This window comes from Myodes glareolus, chromosome 26, assembly GCF_982192425.1.
Source record: "Myodes glareolus chromosome 26, mMyoGla1.1, whole genome shotgun sequence".
Classification (NCBI taxonomy): domain Eukaryota; kingdom Metazoa; phylum Chordata; class Mammalia; order Rodentia; family Cricetidae; genus Myodes; species Myodes glareolus.
The window spans coordinates 4,429,888-4,446,097 of NC_142051.1; the positions used below are offsets into that span (position 1 = coordinate 4,429,888).

At 43.2% G+C, this 16,210-nt stretch overlaps 1 protein-coding gene across 1 annotated transcript in view; it reads right to left on the reverse strand.

The window, feature by feature from the left end:
• Hmga2 (high mobility group AT-hook 2) overlaps positions 1-16,210 on the reverse strand; it is a 112,445-nt gene that overhangs the window by 81,565 nt on the left and 14,670 nt on the right. The gene's annotated exons all lie outside the window — the stretch shown is intronic.

Sequence of the window (16,210 nt, forward strand, 5' to 3'; positions counted from 1 at the left end):
AATTCCGACTCTGGTCTGGATTTCAGGCGGCTTGGCATCAGGAGCTTCCTCTTACTGCACCACGTCATATACTTTACAGAGCCCCTGAAGTGTTGAATTACTGGGCTGTGGATCCCTCTCTCATATATTTGATATCTAAAGGCCTAAGCGTAAGGTTTCTTGTTAAATAGCAGAGAAAGATTGAAGAGACCCAGTAAGATAGAGTTGGGTGGGGGCTGGACAGATGGCTCAGCAGTTAGGAGCACTGACTGCTCTTCCAGAGGACCTGGGTTCAATTCCCAGCACCCACATGGCAGCTCACAGCTGTCTGAGACTCCAGTCCCAGAGGATCTAACACCTTCACACCAATGCACATAAAAGTTAAATAAATCATTTTTTTAAAAAAAATAGGGCTGGGTGTTGTGTTTCCCTTTTCAGTCTTGAAGAATAATTGCCACAAAAACTAAAACAAACAAACAAACAAAAGAAAATAATGCCGCAGTCCCCTCAGACTATACATGAACCCTGAGCATAAACATCACACTGAGTTGGGAAACTCAGACCAAGGTAGGAATTCCCAAACTAAACTATTTGCTTGCAGTCTTCTCTCCCTCTCTCCCTCTTTCCCTCTCTCCCTCTTTCCCTCTCTCCTTCTCTCCCTCTCGGTCTCTCTCGCGTACTCTCTCCCCTTTCCCACCCTCTCTTTCTTTCTCTGTGGGAAAGAATGGCTGAGAACCGTGAAATCATTCATAAAACATAGATTACTGGGGGATGAGTCAAACGACCTGACCTGCGCTTGTGCGTATACACATTCAGTTTATTGAATTGGTACATACTATTGGAAACGGCATCAAACCATAAAAATAACTCACATGTCTGTTATGTTTTTCCATTTTAAGCTTATAATAGCAATAACAACCTCGGCAAAAGACATTTTCTTGGAATTAATGGCTGGCTGGGAGGCAGAGCCCGGGAGCACTGGATCTTCCCAGCTGGTCATTAATCCCCAGGAAATGCCTGCACCTCCATCATTATTGCTAAAGCACCATTACAGAAAATTCCCACAGTTCCAGTGTATGGAAATCTGAGGCCGTTTTGCAAGACCACGGTACTCATGTGAGTTAATAGGCCACCACTGAGCACAACACACGTAATTATCCAAACGACAGAAGGGGAGCTAGTGTTCTCCTAGGCCTATAAGATTATAGGAAGTGGGGAATGGCCTTATGGGAAGACTATGGTGGAAGCTAAACCACATTAATTTCAAGGGGGATTGGAAACTCAGATATGAAAGTTAGTGGGAGAAAAGATGAGGCAATTTACTCCTATTACATAGTTTTAGAATATTTTTCTATTATTTTTATTTTTAATTTATTTTTAAAACAATCTTTTCTCAGTTTACATACCTAGCCCAGTTCCCACTCCATCCCCTCCTCCTGCTCCCCCCCACTTTCTCCCCAAGTTTTAGAATATTTTAAAGGATAAGAAACTCAGGTTCTATATACATTTCTCCTTAAATTGACTAAATACTACTAAAGAGTCTGAATACAAAGACTTGTATGAACCAACGACATCTGAGGGAATGAACAGAGTGGGTAAGTAGGGTTTCCTTATTTTCAATGTTTATTAAAATTTGTAGGCGTTCACCTCATTAAATATTACATGTAAACATTTTGTTCTAGACTTTCTGGCTACAGAAGCAAGCAAGCCAAAAGTGCACATCAATGACAACCTGAAGTTGTCCAACTAGAGGCTTAGTGTGTGCGAACAGGTGAGGAAGAAAGGTGGCCTCCCACACTACCCTACTTAGACTACACGCCTGGCCTCCCACACTATTCTGTTTAGATATCCTCTTAAAAATGCACAAGCTTACAAGCTACACCGAAAATGAAAATTAGATGCTTTCGAACCTAGTCATTTCCTACTTTTAAAACACTATGCCCAACAAATGATTTAAGGAAGGAATTAATCCAAAAATCACATCCCAAATAGCCTACAAATCTTTCCAATGTGTTCTTATAATAAACTACAAATGTTGGCTATGATGCTTCAGGTTTAATGAAAACCCATTTTTGTTCTCCTCACGAGTTATAAATACCTGCCTTGTTCTAAAACAAAGTTGACATTAAGGAGGCCTGTTATGGGTTAAACTGGGCCCCCAAAAAGATGGAAGGAGTTCTAACCCACCTTGCATCTACAGGAGTGGAGTACTATTTGAAAAGTAGGGTCTTTGCATACGTAATCAAACTAAGATAGGGGTTACTTGGGGGGGGGGGGCGCTACTCAAATACAGCCTGATGTCCTCAAAAGAGAAGAGACCACCAGATACATGCCTGAAGGAGATCACGTGCTCGCGGTGGGGTGTGTCTAGAAGCCAAGAAACATCAATGATTATGAATGACGCTGAAAGCTAGGGAAGAGGCATTGAAATGATTCTCAGAGTGTGCTGGCTCACACCTGTAATCCCAGCACTAGGCGGTAGGGGCGGGGGGGGGGGGGGACACTGCCACCTCAAGGCTAGCTTGTGTGACCAGGTGAGATCTTGTCTTGAAAAGGAGAGACAGACAGACAGACAGAGACAGACAGAGAGAAAAAAAGACAGAGGGAGGCACAGAGACAGAGGAGAGGTGGTGCCAACCAGGCCTCTGGGAAAGCAACACAAGCCTGCAGACACCCAGATGTACAATTTCCCACTTCCCAGAAATGTGAGAGAGTAGTTTCTGTTGTGCGAAGGCACCCAGGCATGTGGTGCTTTGTTACATCAACCCTCGGAAACCCTAACACAGGACCCGAGGGAAGGAAGAACCAGGGCCAACATTACAAATGGAAAACAGGGAAAGCCAAGCCAGCAAGATGAAGCCATTCCTTCAAGGAGAAAGCAAGGGGTTGGAAGTCAGGAAACCTGGTTCCCGTCAGGATAATGAGGCTCATGACCTGGAGCTGGACTCTTAATGGCTCTCTGCTTGGACTTTGTCACCTGCGGAACATGAAAGCCTGGGACTCTGTAAGCGGCAGAGCAAATCCAGACTCCTATCTGGGGAGCCTGAACACCGACTGGAACAGCGCACCCCGTGGGCCTCGGTGACAGGCAGCAGGACACAGGAATGCAGCCGCATCTTCATCTGCTGCCTGCCATGCCTATACCAGCAGCCTGCACACGTGGATGTGGGTGAGGTAAGGACAGAAAAGCCCGCCCCGGAAATAATGGCATTTTGTTCTGGCATCTCAAAAGTTTTGTTCTTTAAAATGCCCCTCCCCACACACTTCCAAGATTCTCTGAAAATGTCTCTGGTTAACTTAAAAGCAACCTTTTATTTAAGTAAGATGAAAACCATACTCAAAAAAAAAAAATAGAATATCACTTGTAAATAAGAAATTAAGAAATATGTTCTTTTAAAGTGCCACTATGGAAAAGCATTAGCTCAAAGAGAGGAAACCACGCTTGTAGGGCAGCATAGAGTGGGGATTGGGCTCCAATAGGGCACTGGATACAAACACAATATATTCTCTAAAGGGCTCCCATAGTATCCGCATTTAGAGTTGGTTCACTGGTCATCTGGCTAACTAACTGCTCGGATCCCAAGCGTGATCCCAGTACAATGCAGCAGGCCTTTGCCATTCTAAAATGGCAATGTTAGGACTGAACTATCTGCTAAGCCTTCTCAGGGGGAGATACTTAGACAAGCAGATTTTAACTAGGTGTTGTTATGACTTTGCTCTGAATGTGTGTGCAGTGCACACAAAAGATGCACACATACATGTGTTTATGTTTTTAAAAGATGTTTGCCATTTTTCTTTCTTCATTATTTCCGTGTTTATTTTAGTGGAAGGACGTACTGTTGGGGTGGGTATTTTTGATGGTGTCAAAGTGACAAGGTTTTACTGCAGTCCGTATTAGAGTCTGGGATAAATGACCAAAGTACAATTAACAGGACTGTTTGCTCAGTGAAATCTGCTTTGTGGACACATAAAATTTATGTTCAACAAATAACTTCTGGCTCGATTTTTGCTTATGTATCTATATGTGTCCGTTTATTTGTTTGATTTTCAGTGTTGGCAATCAAACCCAAGGCTTTGCGGCCACTATATACATGCTTAACCATGGAGCTATCCCGCAGCCTGCATTTCTGAAGGGGAGTAAAGGTATTTATCCACAACCTCGGAACTCTGGAGACCTATTTGAGCATATCCCAAAAGACAGACAGGTACTCAACTAGGCACGGTGTGTGTGGCCTCAGGAAAAGCAAGCATGGTGCACTCTTAGGCCAGCTCCCCTTCTTGGCCTCTCCAATTGGCAGACCTCAAGGCAGTAAAGTACAGGTTACTCCAGGTAAGTCAGCAGCTGGATGCCAAGCCCGCCTATGCTCTGCTTGGGCTAGCCAGAGATTCATAAGAAGGGAATCTGAAGGAGTACCCAGACAGCCACAGATAGGAAATATGGGCCAGAATCTGTCCGCGCTTCAACAGCCGGGCAGCGTTCTAGAATGTGTAGAAGACATGACGTATCTCCCCATGTCTGTCATCATGGGATAAGCTTAAATTCTCAACCAACTATCTTAAAAGACAACACATCTGATGGCAGATTTCTGTACCTATACATGTGATGAAATTGGTTAGAACATAATCTACACACACACGTATAATATACACACATAATTACACCAAAAACTGGGAACCCAGAATATGATTGTGAGTTTGGTTAAGAGCAACATTTTAGTCGAGATAGTGTAACGACAGTTTATATGGGCCAGAGCGTGGCTCAGTAGTTGAGACTTTGGGCTGCTCCCCAGAGCTGCAGAGAAACACAAGAGAGAGAAAAAAAGCCACGGGAGTTGGGGGAACTGGGTAAAGTTTACAAGGTATTTCTTACAGCTGCAGGTGAGCCCCCAGTAGCTCAGGAAGACGGGTAACCCGGTTGAATTGGGAGTAACGGGAAAAGGAAGAAGGAAGGGCAAGAAAGCCATTTTATTTTAACAAATATGAACAGGTAAGACTGTCAAAACTTTCTCTTCTAACTCAATGTTTTCCTCATCTAGGAACCCGGAAGAATACTCCTTTGGTGGGTAGAGACTGGTAAAACACAAACAACACAGGCAAACACAGGATGTCTCAGAAGTGATATCTATCGGCTGTTTTTCATAAGTGTCTCCAATTGCCATGACATTATGCACAGTTTAGAAATGCCGCATTAAGTTAAAACTCATTCATCCTGACAAAAATCTTATTAGGATTCACAAACTCAGGGAGCTCAGTTAGACCTGCTATAAAGTCAGAACAATGACCTCTCCCAGGCCGACAGGCTGGAGCTGCATCCATGCACGTTTACCCCAGATCTCTCATGATTTTCGGTTGGGGAACCTACGGCACTGGGGGCATTCTCAGGTTTGAATGTTTCTACTTCAGATCCCCAAAGAGACAGAAAAACAACTCAATTTATTGAGTGTTCACTATGTGCCAAGCACTGTGCATTGAGCCTCTCAGACCAGGAAGGGTGGGCCTCGTGTGGTGAGGATACAGGCTCGCGCCCCAGACATAACATCACCCTACCACCCTGCCTGCTCCGAATCACTAGCTTGGGAGGCCAGAAACAATTAAATGATTCAATGGCTAAGGTCATGGGCAACCTTGAAGGAAAAGGCCTTGGGAAAGCACCTTCTGTGATTCTCCTAAGGACAGCTTGGCCCACAATAGCTGGTTCTGCTAGAATCCTGGAGCTGGAAAGTAGTGTGCAGGGACCATGAACCAAATTCTATGTAGAAACCACACAAGTGGCTATATGCTCAGGCTCATAGTTAATGTGAAACAAAACTGAGTTGAACAACAATAACAACAACAACACACACACACACATATGAAACCATTTATATCTAAATTTTCCTTCGGCATTAGAGTATTTACTCAGATTTCTTTACTCCCCAATTTTAGTCCATATGGCTCAGTTGAAGGATCCATCTTCATTGCCGATCCACCTTCTACACCACGCTTCCCAATTAATGTATCTCTCTGTAGATGTGGCCATACTCTCTCCTGCCTGGGATCCCTACAATTTTTACCCTAAAAATTCTTTAGTGGACCAAGCAAAGCTTCCTCTTCCTTCAGCTATGCTTTGACCACACGTTCCGTTGACTTGACAGTTACTGTCTTCTGTGATTCTTTCTAAGCATGACCCAGCCCTGCAGAGAACACCTTCAGTGTTGGAACCTCAACCTTGCAACAACAAAAGAAGTTGTAAAAGGAAAAGAGCTAATGCCTCATAGCCTCAGTGGAAGGGGCTGGAGAGATGGCTCAGCAATGCAGAGCCCTGGCTGCTCTTGCAGAAAACCTGGGTTTGATCCTTAGCACCCACATGGTGGCTCACAATTCCAGATCCAGGGGATGCCCTTTTCTGGCCTCGGTGGGTACCAGGCTCACAAACGCTGCCCAAACATACATGCAGGAAACAAATCCATATACATAAGACAGATAATTTCTGTGGAAGACAAAGGTGGGGCTGAAGGTGCTAAGAAAAATATTACAACTTATATGTGTTGTGACAAGACCAAGTTCACTCTCGTGTGAAATATTGCTTCCATTGTTGAGACTTACTGCCATTTCTTTATGATCATATGCACTCTTCAAATTATAAATCTTCTTCTTACCTTTTCTCATTTACAGCCCACACAGAACGGCACAGAAGGAACACTTGGTGCCCCACGTAAGATGTGAACAGGTAGGATGATAAGTAACCTATCCAAATCATAAAGCTAGAAAATCATTAGGTCAGAAGCCAGATGGATAGCATTTTCATTTCAAATACTGTTCCATCTAGCTTACTTGAGGGCTGTGGCAGTAAATTAGAAAAACAAGACATAGAAATGTCTGGAATGTTATGGAAATGGGGAAACTGACTTGATGCATATCTACAGATTTTAATAATAATGACACATGCAGAACCATCTCGATCATTCCTTAGGAAGTAGGCAGGTTAGCTAAAATTACAAAAATATCAACAATTTCATGTCCCAAAAGAAACTTAGGTTCGGAAATGTGACAGTAGCCCAAGGTTAGCAAATGAAAGGGCCGAGACTCCAGAGCAGATTGGTAAAGATTTACAAGAGGAATGTACACTTTGTTGGGGGTCAGCAATATGACTCAGTGGATGGTGATGCTTGACACATAAGCCTGGTAACCTGAGTGTGATCCCAGGAACCTACATAATGATGTGACCGACTCCACAAAATCACCTGCCATGGCACCTGTGATTGCTCTCACACGCATGCACACACACATGTACACACACACACACCAAGAATACACACTTTGCTCTACTCTCAACAGGATGATTTATTCTGGAAAAAACAGAACATTACAAATGAAACTGATAGAGATGAACTAAAACCCATATAAGGAGATTAGATTAGCTGTATGGAAAGATAGACTTGTATGTCTTGTGTTCGGACACCATGAAATCTTAAGTCTTATGCATGTTTCAGGATGCATAGATTTGCATTTCCTCACAAAGATAATTTTGCAGCTAAAAGGAATATAAACATTTTCTTAAACTTGAAGATAGCTGATTCGATTTTTTTTTAAAAGTCACAAAACTTCTAAAATTTCATAAATGTTGAAAATTGGTTTTTGTTTCATGGATATTTTTAAATGCCAGCTTCTCAAAAGAGGGTCTCAGTGTTTACTTGCCGGGATAGTGAATTATCAGTCTGAACATATGACATAATCATTCCTGGTGCTATCCTGGTCTATCCATCCATCCATTCATCCATCCATCCATCCATTCACCCATCCATCCATCTATCTATCGTCAACTTGACAGAAGCTAGGGTTATTTGAGAAGACGGAACCTCTACCAAGAAAATGCTCCTACTAGATTGGCCCATGTACAAGTCTGGGGTGTCTTCTTAGTGACTGATGTGGGAGAGCCTTAATCACTGTGAATGGTGCCACCTGGGCAGGTGGTCCTGGATGGTATGAGAACAGGCTGAGCAAGTCATGAGGAGCAAGCCAGTAAGCATTACTCTCAAAGGTCTCTGCTTCCATCCCTGCCTTCAGGTTCCTGCCCTGATTTCTCTGAGAGACAGATGCCAAGCTGTATGATGAAAGAAAACCCTCTCCTTCCCAAGTTGATTTTTGTCGTGATGTTTTTATCATAGCAATAGAAACCATAACTAAAGTAGTCACAAAAGAATTCTTCACACTGTGACTATGGATGGATGCCCCCTTCGGTATGTACATCCTGTGAGCCTTGAGCCTACTATTACCCAACAATGCACAAACTTGCTTTATCACTGGTACCAGAAAATGGTTTGAGACAAATGAGCATAGCATGAATTAATTCTCTGAACACCAAAGACCCTAAGGACCTTCTACAATGCAAAAGGATGCTAACCATATTTACCATTATTCCTGGAGAAGTTAGCTTTTATGAATGATCCCAGTCAATCTCTATCCAAATTAACCTTTCAATAATTATGCACATTAGTAGACAAAGTTACCATTTTGTTATTTATGAAACTTGGAATTTTAAGTGGTTTTGTGCAGTTCGCCATTTTTCTACACAGAATGCAACATATAATGCCCTAAACAAAGTGATTCTATCATGTTTTAAAGAACAAATACACACATGTGCGCGCGCGCACACACACACACACACACACACACACACAGACTAGCACTGAAAGGGTGTTAGTAAGTAAAAAATGCTCTCTAGATTCGACTGCCTGCCCACTAGCAGCACGCCCACTCTCTCCCTATGTCATTGTAAATACTGCAGACACTCATGAAAGACGAACAAAAGGGCAGTATTAACTGATTTCCCCCTTTACTCTCATGCTGGCTGTAAACTGTAAGGGCAAGGGAATGGAACCCAAACAGGGCACTCAATCAGTTTCTGCCAACAACACAAGGAAGCACCATAGAAACCTTCCTGTGAGGTTTAACCAACACTGAGCTTTTCTATTTGGGGGTGATCCAAAATTGGGTCAAAAAGTTCTTTCAAGGGACTGTGCTGGAATCTATTTCAGAAGTCAGAACACCCTTCTCAGAAGTGAAGAGATAGAGGCAGTAAGAGGAGACAAAGCAGCCAAATTCCTGTGGGGGCCTGTGAAACAGAGGTTCCACCGATTTATCAAGTGGCAAGGCATGAATGAGCATTTGAAACTATTTGGAGGCCATGTTTTAATAATTACAGGTTATGTGCTTAAACCTAGTATAATTTCTTTAAAAGCACATGGTATCGGTTTGAAAAGAAAATGAAAAGTCAAAGAATGAAATTTCAATCTACATTCACAACTGGGAAACAAATATTCAAAGAGCTTGCTTTATAACATGAAGTTTATATACACTAAAGGAAAACTTTTCCTTCACTGAGTTAGGGTTTGGACAGTTCTCCAGCTTTATCAGAAAACATAACAAAGAGGTGTTTTTCTCAAGTAAATACTGAATATTGATTTTTAATGCAATACTTAATTACTAAGTATAAAGAAAAATCTATTTGCTATCCCGAGGATACTTTACTGTAATGAACTCAGACATAAAATATGAATCAGCTAGATTAAGTGGCCCTCAAACTCTTGCTCGCTCCCAAACACTGTCCATCTCAGGGAACATCCATCTTTAGAATGGCCATTCCGAAGCTACTGAACATCATCTGCGGTTTTGTACCTTTTTAACAATTGTGTTTATATTCATTTCTCTACCACAAAAGAAAAAATGATGCGTGGTGATATTTTGTTTGTGCTCTAACAAATAAAGCTTGCCTGGAGATCAGAGGGTGGAGCTAGCCACTAGTTAACCAGAGAAGCCAGACAGTGGCACCCGCCTTTGATCTCAGCACTAGGGAGGTGGAGACAGGCATATAAGGCTGGTGGAGACAGGATCCAGGTCCCATTCAGCCCGAGGATTCCTAGGCACAGGAGCTTGCCCCTTCTGGCTGAGGATTCGGTAGAGGTAAGAAGTCTCCCGGATGGCTGGCTCCTTTACTTCTCTGCTCTTTCAGCATTTACCCGATATCTGACACTGAAGCTATACTGAAGTATTTGCTTTAGGTCCTCTTTCACAGCTCACGTGCCCTTCAGCCTGCATTCTGTCCCTCTTCAGCCACGCATGGAATCCTTCGCTGGTCTCCCTTCCTAAACTGCAGACTACACTACACCCACGCTCACACCTGTTTACATATACATAGACACATTACAGACTAGGATCGCATGAAGGAGAACATGATTTTTTTTTTGACTTTGGGTCACCTCATTTAACACTTAACGCTTTACAAATCCATCCATATTCCTTAAAATACTACGATTTCACTTTTCTTATCTCATTATGTGTATGGAGCATAGTTTTATTACCCACTCATCTGCTGACAGACATCTAGGCTCATTCCATCCCCTTGCTATCAGAAATAGAGTGGCAATCAATGTGGACCATATCTCTGTGGTGATACGGAAGGTCCTCATGCGGTAGCTGGGTGGTATGGACGCTCTGCCGGTTTTAAAGCATATTAATGCTGCAAGGGAAAAATGGTCTTGTTTTTATAAATTTCATTTAGCTGGCATTTTTGATGTTATATCAAGGTCATTTCTTCCCCTCTGACCCCAAGTACAAACTTAAAATGATCTGTACTCTGCATTATTGGCTATCTCTTCTTAAACACTGGAGCTATGTATGTATGTATCATTGAAGAAGGTAAGAAATGAAACAAGTTTTTCAAAAGGGAACAAACATCTGGAGGGGAGAGAATGGAAATGGAAACCCAGTGCTTTACTTTCAGGTAGGTTTCCAGGTTCTTCAGCACATGGATGCTTGAAGTGCTTAGGAGAAGGCGGTTCCAATCAGTCCAATGAGAGCCAAATTTATTCAGAGTTAGTGTCTCCTGCTCGGTCATCAAATCCTCTCTTACATTTCTAGGTTGCTACAAACCAGGAAAGGCCTTGTCTATCTAGGTGACCAACCAATGAAATTACATCCCTTTCCTGTGTACAAGCTCTTTAATAGAAGCAAGTGCCGCTGGACGGAGGTTAATGGAAATGTGTATTTTTAACTTAACATCCTGTACACACCCCATTGCCAAATAAAGAGTTTCCACGGCCAAGGAAACAGCTGGGACTGTTAGCAGCTTTCTAATGACCATCTGAACTCAGTGTCTGGTCCTTGGGTCAGTTTCTGGGTCAATTTCATGATCTTCAGAGTAATTATTTCCTTTTGAAAAAAAAAAAGACAAAAAGCATTCATTTGTATTAAGGTGTATTTCCCTTTGCGGAGATGGTCTGGAAACAAAACCCTTAGGGCCTGCTCGTCCTCACCCACATCTTCTGTGTTCTGGCCCTCGCTTCTTTTCTCCCAGCCAACCTCGTGGTCTTCCTAAGAAACATCTGGATGGCATGTTTCATGAGTGAAGTGAACGTCTTCACTATCTCTTTGTGGTAGTGGAAGCTGAACGCCACACTCTTCAGATGTTTGCAAACATTTTCTGTCTCTATACCAGTTTATGTGATAGGCCGCTCTTTGGGGCAAAAGGGAGGAATGCCAGGGGTAGGACTGATACAGAGGTTCTGAGAATAATCAAGTTTCTGTAAGAACTTATTAAGGTAAACAGCATAAAAAATGCTTTTTCAAGTTCAACAAGACGCAACACCAAACTTCTACTATAAGGAAAAGCAAAGACTTTTAGCATCAATGTCAAATTTTCCCCTCCTGTGTCAGACATAAAACTCACTTTAATATCACCAAGAAACAATTCTTAAACTTGATGATATTGGACAGAGACACATTGTGGTAGTTAGAATGTAATTGGAGCTCACAATCTCATAGGGAGTGACACTCTTAAGGGGTGTGGCTTTGTTGGAGTGGTTATGGCCTTGCTGGAGGAAGTGTGTTTCGCGGTGTGGGTGGGCTTTAAGATTTCCTATGCACAGGACACCTAACTCAGTGTTTCAGCCAGCTTCCTGTTGCCTGCAAGATGTAGGACTCTCAGCTACTTCTCCAGCACCATGTCTGCCTAAACACTGCTATGCTCCCTGCCACGATGCTAAAGGACTGAGCCTCTGAACTGTAAGCAAGTCACCCAAATTTAATGCTTTTCCTTTATAAAAGTGGTGGTGGTCATAGTGTCTCTTTACAGCAACAGACACCCTGAGACACACTGACGACAAGGTAGCCCTGATAGAATGTGGTTGGTGTGGTGTGGGATTCTTGCTTCATGAGTAACTCCTGGTGGCTGTGGACAGCTAACGTTAACGTGCAGCTCTAGTTGACATTAGGGGAAAGCATGTGCTTCATTCTGCTGTGAGGTGCAATTGCTGACAGCTACCAAGCACTTTGTGTTGAGGTGGGTTTTTTTTTTTTTTTTGAGCCTTTGCACACATTTCCTCATTTAACACACACAAGAATTCCTAGAATTCTTCTACCTTTTCCTGATGAGAAATGCAGCCTTGGGACAATCATGCCATGTGTTCAAGATGATACATCGGGTTGGGGATGGGTCAAAAGTTGAACCCAAACCACCTAAACCCTGATCCTTGACTCGTAATTGTGAAGGAAATGTAGGACTCATTCATTCTTTCTTTGCCTCTCACCTCTGACATCTTCAGACAAAGAATGAAAATCCAGAAACCCATATCTAATAATAGATCTGAAATCTAATAAAACCAGAGGAGAGAATAGATCAAAGGAGCAGTGGAGAGTAGAAGTATTCCTACCCATCTCTAATGAGCGTGCTCATGGAATCACTGGGCCCACTGGTTCCCCATCCTTTCCAATAGTCGGGACTGATGGCAGCTTCTCCTCAGATCTATATAGTTTTGGTGAACCAACCCAACTACTGACTGCAGTTACAATAAATGCTCTTTCCAGGCCAGCTACGGAGGTCTGTAAGATTACTAGAACAGGGTGTGTGCCTGGCGCCTTCTTTTGTGAAGTGGCAGCTGAGGAGACCCCAACGCTTGCCATAGCTGATGAGAAACCCAAGGAAGGAGTCAAGACTGGGAAGAATGATAACATTAATTTCAAGGTGGTGAGCAAGGCGGCTCTGTGGGACAGGTTAGGATGAAGGAGCAAACACTAGTGAAAGCCTACTGTGAAATGTTACCTGTTTGTTAACGAGGTGGATGAGATTCCAGCCTGACGAGCAACAAGTAGTGACACAGACACACCTGCACAGCTGGAAATGCGGATGAAGATGATTGATGTGTCCAGCAGCAGACAGGAGCGTCTACTAAAAAGGGAATCTGCCGCTTGACTCCAGGACTGTGTTGAGTACATTCTCAACTAGAGAGCCTCCGTTTGGTCCTAAACAACCCAGTGTTCTCTTTTCTTTCATTTCTCCTTCACCACTGCTTTATTAGACACAAGCATATTGTGCGTCCTTCCTTCTTTCCTTCCTTCCTTCCTTCCTTCGTTCTTTCCTTCCTTCCTTCCTTCCTTCCTTCCTTCCTTCCTTCCTTCCTTCCTTCCTACCTTCCTCAAACTAAATAACCAATGTTCTGTTTTGTTCAACATCAGATGGAGCTGGTCTAGGAGAAGGCACTGGCTCTGCCTCTTCCTCCATTAGTTCGTTCAGCTCTCCTCTTAAAAATCAAGTAAGTGAATTAAAAAACTCAATGACATACACTGCCTGCATACTTTGCTCACTTGGAGAATTTCAATGTTTTTCAATTATCATTACAAAGACAACTTTGCAACCTTTTTGTAAGTAGTTGCTACATGTGGGGCAACCTGTAGGGGTAAATTATACCGGAAAAGAATGAATCCTCGAAACCCTTCAATTCAAGTATCTTCTTGTTTAAATAAACTTATCTTTAAAAAGATTTATATGATATATACATACATATATATATATGTATGTTTGTATATATCTATGTATGTATGTATTAGCAAAAGAACTTTAAAGCAAAATCTACAACAATAAAGGGAACAATTTGGCCTCTAAACCAACTACCAAGGCAATCCAGACAGTTCAAAAAGATATCTACAACTCAAGGAACCGGTGGACGGAACTGTTGGAAAGGCTCATACTTAGCATAAAGCCCAAGGCCACTTCCTATGGGAAACAGTGACCTACTGCTCCATATAAACTTTCCCAGCAAATGATGCCCCTGAACAGAATGCCTGGCTGGGGACAGACTGCACAGTCACCTACAGGAGCTGTGTGAGCAAAGAGGAAACACGTTGTCTAGAAAAAAATAGACCATTTCCTTTTAATTCCCCTCCGAAGCAGAGCGACTCTTTTTCTGAGACCAAACCGGGGGCTTGCTGCAATGCACCACACAAAACCCATCCAGTCTCACAGCCAGGCGAGTCAGAAGGAGTCCCACAGCTGTTCCCAGGAAGCCAGGATCTCCATGGTTGATACACTTCCCAGGTGTTCTCACCAGGGTGAAGATATGTCTAGAAACCAGGTACCCTCCAATAAACAAGAACCCCTTTAGAAAAGCATTGTACACACCCTTTAAGCGCTCTAGATTTGAGAGGAACAGCTGTGTGCGCCACCAAGGAAGTGGGTATAAACTGGAGGGTTCTGGGGCACTGCAGTGGGCTGCAACCAACTAGGAGAACAGATGTGACTACGGTTCCTGGAGGTTAAACTCGATATTAGAGGAGCGGCTGATCAGGACCCCTGTGAGGGTCACATATCCGATATCTACATTACGATTCATAACAACAGCAAAATTACAGTTATGAAGTAGCAATGAAGTAATTGTATGCTTGGGGGGTCACCACATGAGGGATGGTACGAAAGGGTCACAGTGTTTAGAGAGCCGAGAATTATCGCAGCAGAGGGTACCCCAAAGGCGTTAGGTATGGAAAGCAGAGACTTAAAACAATTGGTTGATTTTTCTCTTTAACAGTTTACAACTTATTTCATTTTAGTCCTGCTACTCCTATGACTTCAAAGGTCTCACCTGTTGACTACTCTGTTGCCTATTAGCAAACGTACGCAGGTCTCCCTTGGTGATTCATCCAGGGTATCGGGTGCCCTTTCGGAGCTCAGATGCTTAGGAAACGGCAGGCCTGCATTTAGTCTGTGTGCACCAGCGGCCTAGCTCGTGCTATGCTCTCTAGAGTGGAACCGTGGCAGGACTTTCTGATTTCTGGAAGTAAGTTTGTGTTTCCTTCCAAGTTACTGACCTATGAGTACAGCTAAGAAGACCGAGACCATCCGATTACAGTGTGAGCTGTCTGAGGACTCATAGACAGGACCAGACTTCCAACCAAAGGACCTGTAGCTAATTGGACCTTCCAATTCCAGGCCCTGAATTTTAGAGGCGTGGCTAAATGCTGACGTCCTCTTAGCAGACATATTCTGATCTGCCCTGTCCGTACTCTTGTCCCAAAGAACAGGTAAGCATAATGAAATAGTTGATGATCCATACTACTGTGCTCCCAGAACATAGATGTAGCAGCAATAGATAACCACATGTACAACACAGGTAACACACGCACTGTATATGGAACCCACACCTGGACTGTGATCCGTAGCTCGGGGGAACACATTTCACAATATTAAAAAGCAAACAAATAAATAAAACAAATGTACTCCAAAACAAGTAACAAGAATGTTTCTTTGCGCAGGATGAGGTGGGGGTGGAAGGATTGGAGTCAGTTAATTGTTGTCAAATATTTGAAGGCTTACTGTGAATGAATGGGGGGGGGGTTGTATTTCAGGAGAGATAGGGGTTGGTTCTTAAGTCCTGAGCCTTTGTGAGAGGAAGAGGTGGCCTAGGGGGCTGTGTGATTCCTTTGTTTACCGTAATGGGGCCTAGAGTGGAGGATGGCCACGTAGATAAGCCTGGGAGAGAATTCCCTTATTGGAAAACAGGCTCCATAAAATGCATTTACTTTTAAGGTTCCACTGCAACGCGTAAAATGTTTTTAATCTAAAGATCATCCCCGTTTCCTTGTGCTAAGAAATCTAATCCCAACACATGCGGAGCGGAGGAGGAAAAAGAATACAAGATGAATAAATTAAATGAAAGGCAACACCGAGGTATAAATAGGAAGTGATGTAGAGCTTGCGGGAGAGGAGCAGCAAACTAAGGCGGGAAATGCAACCCAGCAGGGCAGGAAAGAAACGTTAAAAGGTGGAGGGAGCAGGAGCAAACCAGAGCAGCGCTTTGGGGGGAGGAGAGGCAAAGTCTTGAGAAACAGCTTCCTTTTCCCTGTCAGTGGGAAGCCCTTCCAGGGAAGGTGGGTCCCGTGCCTGACACCGAGGCCTCTGCTGTCCCTATGGAGAACGACAATT